The sequence below is a fragment of the Myotis davidii genome, unplaced genomic scaffold (assembly GCF_000327345.1).
Source record: "Myotis davidii unplaced genomic scaffold, ASM32734v1 scaffold200, whole genome shotgun sequence".
NCBI classification, from domain to species: domain Eukaryota; kingdom Metazoa; phylum Chordata; class Mammalia; order Chiroptera; family Vespertilionidae; genus Myotis; species Myotis davidii.
Window position 1 is genome coordinate 3,889,957 of NW_006293700.1, and position 5,462 is coordinate 3,895,418.

Below are 5,462 nucleotides of genomic sequence, written 5' to 3' on the forward strand. Positions count from 1 at the left end.
GAGGGGGGGAGGCGCGTGAGCCTGGCCAGGGCCCCTGTGGGCTTGGACAGCCAGGCGCACAGGGCCCAGGGTCGCATCCCACCGCCTCCCCAGACGAAGGGACCCTTTTCATGTGGGAATCCCTGTCCTGTAACGGTGTTTATTTGCCTTTGGGGAACTGTACAGGATTTTCCAATAGTCTGGTCCATTTTGCTTTTCATCTAAATATTTATGCCAGTGTCAGACAGAACCAGTACTTTCGAATATCAAGAGTGAGCACTGGAAACCGACTTTTCACCCCTGAAATGAACACAGCAGAAATCCCTCTGATCTTCGTAAGTTATATAAATGTCTAACCCACTGTGCTGTACGCCTACAACTAATATGGAATGTTAACTGTAATGGAATTTTTTTTTAATTTTTAAAAAGTAAAAAATAAAATAAAAAGAAATCCCTTTTAGAAAGGCAGTGCCATAGTAGAAGATGAAATGAGTTCTACCTGTGCATTTTATTCTAATTTTACTACTAATGACCCTAATTTAGCTGGAAAACTCTACAGATGACTCTTGGGTCTGTTGGTGTAACATTCCAACATGATTGAAGACCTAAAATTATTAAGGTATGGGCCAACCAACAAACTGTCGTAAATGTTCCTTCTACCATGTTCACCATTTTGAGGGGGTGAGGAAAACTTTAATATTTAGGATTATTACTTAAATTTGGGTAAAAGTTTTTGAGCTAACAGTGATTTGACAAAAACACTATATATCCTGAATATAGGGAACCATCATGAAAAAATAGGCAATTTGTTTTAACATCTTCTACTTCCAGGTGGAAAGGTTATAACATAGATGTGAACTAGACCAGTGGTCGGCAAACTGCGGCTCTTTGGCCCCTTGAGCGTGGCTCTTCCACAAAATACCGACTTTTGCGCATGGGCCACGAAGTTTCAATTTCTGCTTTCTCCAGGCCATCCGATTTCCTAGCCCATGCCACTGCATGGACTAGAAGCACTCGGAGGGCAGGAATTATCCCAAGAGAACACAACATTTCTAGACTCATGGCTTGTGTGGTTTGTAGTCTGTAGGTGTTTGATAACTTTATAGTAAACAGTTATGATGGCGAAAAAGAATACGCTATTTATCCCCAGAAAAACTGAGATAAGGCCAAAGGAAACCTCTCATTTTTAACACTATGGAATTCATCTTAGAGCAAAGATGTCTTAAAACTTTGATACCAGATCACTTTTTCAATGAATATTATGCCTTTTCAGGAAGAGGATAACCTTTAATCTAAAGAATTTACATTCAGTAAGGCTTTCTATTAAATAAATTAGCAAAGGCACATTTTAAAAGATAACCTGGTACAGAGTTGTAAATATTCTTAGGAAGAAATGAATGTTAAAATTAGCAAATTTAAATTTTTCTTTTCAAAATCAAGGCCATTTCCTTTCAGTAACAGCAAAATTTAAATGATAAGACCTCCCCTGGAAATATGGCGGTGGGGGGGGGGGGAAGAGGGCGAGAACACTTTGTAAAATATGATTGTCTAACCACTAACCCTATACCTGAAATTAATACAAAATAATATTGAATGTAAGCTATAATTGAAAAAAAATAAACCATTTGAATACCACATTATAGCTCATTTATACAAAGTAATAAAAACTAAATTATAGTACCTCCCCAAACAAAGCTATGTGGAAATTTTAAGATGCAATTACTTCTGTATTCATAACAATTCAAAGGATCACGGATTATGAATCATTATGACGGTCCGTCTTGACCTCCTTGTTTCTGATTTCATAGAGCTCCCTTGAAGCATTTTTCATTTTAAATTGCCACATCAGATGTCCATCGTGTGGCATGCATTTCATTTCAAAATTCTGAACAAAAATGCTAGTGGTTTTATGTCATTGTGTCAACAACGGCTGCACTTAAAAGTTAAAACCACGATGGCCCCCAAATAAAAACTTTGGACCAATTTCAAGATGACCTCCTCTTTCTGTTCATTCTGTTATACTAGTAAACAGATAATAGCAGGGCAACAGTGAAATATGAAATAGGTCTGGTACTGAGAATGTCATATGCTGGTAGATGTGAAAGTCTTAACTGGACATCTAGGCCCTTCTGAGGAGGTAGTTGGGCAAGAGCCTTCTCTAAGGGTAAACCCAAAAGGGCAGGACCAGTCACATAGAACATTTTAAGGAAAGAAACTTCCTACTGAATACTAGCCATTTTCAAATGTCGCTACCTTAACAGAGAGGAAAACGGAATTATCAGGAAATGTCAATTTTGACATTTGCCTATGTAGATACAATTTAGATCGTATCTACCATGTAGATACAATTTAAATTCTAGGATAAAATGTATACAATCTGACTTACACAGACTAAAACAAACCACCTTAAATATTTTGTTTCTTTTAAATAAGTTTGGAATCCTGAGATCATAGCCTTCTAACTTTCCTACGTAATGAAGTTAATTTTGCTGGAAAAGTTTCCAAGGGTGCTGTCTGAATGAATACAGTAGAGTATTTATACTTTTAAACGGCAATCATATGATCCTGGCAAATGTTTAGCGGCGAGAGAACATCAACAGCTAGTTGCTTTGAATTGATATCTCAAAAGTAGAACTAATATTTGGAATTTCCCAAGAAGCATTGCTTGAAACCCTAAGCAGTCTACAGCAACAACACTAATTAGAAAGTTCAGGATTCTGATTAATCGTCAAGTAGGTGAAGGCCAGGCCAACAGCTGGCCACATTCCCACCCTATTCTGTTAAATCACAGTCTATGGGAGAATTCCTTAGCGGGTTTGCTAGAAACCAATTTACAGCCAAACTGTCCGTAGTTCATCTGAAGTTTAAAATATGTTTAGTGTAGTCGGTGAAACTAGAAAAAAGGGCCGCTGTTTCTTTATGAAGCAGGTGGGTCTCAACTTCTTTATTTGCTGCTCAACTAAAGCGCTAATGAGGTCCTCTCGGCTCCTTAAAGATAGATGCAGATTTCACAAGCGTAAGACTCATTTTCATGGGCTTGATTTTAAATTCTGTTCTAGGATTTTTCACCTGGGAGCTGATTATCTAGATAGAGCCATTTTGAAGGCCTCTAGTTCAGAATGAGTTCCAGTGAAATGAAGACCGTTACATGCAAACCTACGTTTTTATATGCTACAGATGGGTGTGTGCAAGTGTGCATACCGTTAACGACAATGCGTCTTCCTAGACATTTCCAGTAGTTTTATGATAGTTGGGGAAAAAATGAAGTACAGAAGATCAGAATTTGCACCAAAAATGCTGGGCACCTCAACTTGGATTTTATGAGTACAGTACCAGTTTATTCTGATGTAATATCCAGGGGTTTCTACTCAGCAACACTTCACACACAAATCACTAATAAGTCACATGATACTTCTCACATGGAATTACTACTTCCTTCCTCCTCTAACTTAATGTCACCCCAAAATACATGGAATCAGATTTTCCCTAAGTCCGACAGAGGGTGTATAGGGACAAACATCTAGTTGTGCAGAGGGCAAAAAAATTAAAAACAAAACAAAACCCCAAGCTAATTGAAGTAACAATAGGGAAAGTGATTAATTCCTATTTCGGCCAAAACCTTCATATAAAGTAAGTTACACACTTCCACTTAGACCCCGTCTTTTCTGATGAAGGACTTTCTAATTAAAGAGTGACAAATGAAAGCAGGGAACCACCTACCACAAAGTAAACTCGCAATCATGATTTTTAAGGTTTTTTTCCCCCCTTCTTAATTGGTGGCATATTAGATTTTTTTTTTGTAGAAAAAAAAACCTGCTGCTTAATGGTGATGCCAAATTTTAAGGTTTTTAATTTTTTTAAAATTTTAAACAGAAGGCAGATTATCCACAAAGTCAGCCTGAACACTTCCTTGAGCTTCCAAAAAACATAGAGACCTTCACTGTGCTATATATATTTTTTGATTACTAGGTAAAATGAATACTCTAAACCAAGAGATTTTGTTTAATGAGTAGTAACTTTAAAAGGAGACTAATTTATTTTTAACCTTCCCAAACTGAAGAGAACTATCCACAGCCTTCCTGAAAGGTTGTAACATGATGCACACATTTAAGAAAATAAATATTGTGTCCCACTTACGAGCATGGAATTTAATTATATTGAAGAGCTGGGGCCTCCAATAAAACCCAATCACAAGCTAACATATTGATAGGGCTGCCAACCAAGGCACCCTGTGCCCATTCAGAACATTTAAGGGCCCCAATTAACTACTGTGGAATTTGGGACTCAAAAAACCATATAAAAGTATTCGAGAATGATTTTTTTTCTCTTCCTTTTAATCCATGAGAAACATGTCCTTTATTTAGGACCAAAAAAAAAATGTCCTTTTTAGCAAATCCTACCATTCTGCTGTTTTGCATTTGAAACACGGCCCGTGTTCTGAGTAAGTGAAGTGTATAAATTGTATAAGCTTTTTTTTTTTTTTAATAGGCAACGGCATAACTGGGGTTGCACTGGGCTGGAGGAACTTTTAATTGGGTCCCTTTAAGATCCTCCCACTCTGGGCTGCCTAACTCCAAAAGATGGCATCGCCTCCTACAACCCTTTTCAATGAACTACGATTATGTTTATTATCAGAAAATGTATTTTGCCAAAGCATAACCTATTCATCTTTCTCAGCAAGGAAATTCATCAGGTTCTGACACCTGTTTCAATAATGTATACCTTTCCTAACGGAAAAGAAAAAGTCTGCTCTACATACACATAAGTTCTTTTGCAAGTATATTGTTAAATATTAAAGTAAGGTGAGTTTGGTTCACCCTGCTTTGTTCGCCAGCATACTGTTCAGGTGATGCACTTTTGTGCAAATCAGTTTCGGGCACTGCCATTCTCAGGAGGAAAGCAGCTGCTAACTTAACGACTATCCGGACGCTATCGCTCAATTGTATTTTTCAAAACCTAGAGTTCCTTGTTGGTTTCTAAAGTGTTTTCCTAGTGACTTGTCCATGCAGCCCCGGATCAACAAAGACTCCCATTCTTTGGACCAAACACCAACACTTCAGGAACCGAAGGAAAACGAGTAACCAAACACCACACCCTCCGAGCTGCACCTGCGTGCGTCAGGTGCCCTCTCCACTCCCCTAGCCGGGATGTTTCCCAACGCGCCCCAAATAAGGCGCCTGCCCCCCACATCCTAGTTATGGGGTTCTGCCTGCTATCTTTAGGCGACTAGAGGACCAGCAGCGAAATCCGACTCCTCGTGAAACCAATCCGGGAGCGGTCAGCACCCACCGCCGCCAGCCTCGCGAGCCCGGGCGCTCGCCCTGACTCCCGGGGAGTGGCGATTTCAAACCCGGCCGGGAGAGGGAGGGAGGGCTCAGGAACGTAATGTGACGGGCTCAAGTGACAGCGTCCCCGCTGCGGCCCAACCTCCCGGGCGGGCGGGCGGCGCTTCCTCCCGGCGCCCGCCAGGTACCTCCGCGCCT

The 5,462-nt window shown here is 39.9% G+C and overlaps 1 protein-coding gene across 1 annotated transcript in view; it reads right to left on the reverse strand.

Moving 5' to 3' along the window:
• The window catches only part of JPH1 (junctophilin 1), a gene marked incomplete at its 5' end in the record, with an annotated part of 84,455 nt that overhangs the window by 78,323 nt on the left and 670 nt on the right, over positions 1–5,462 (reverse strand). The gene's annotated exons all lie outside the window — the stretch shown is intronic.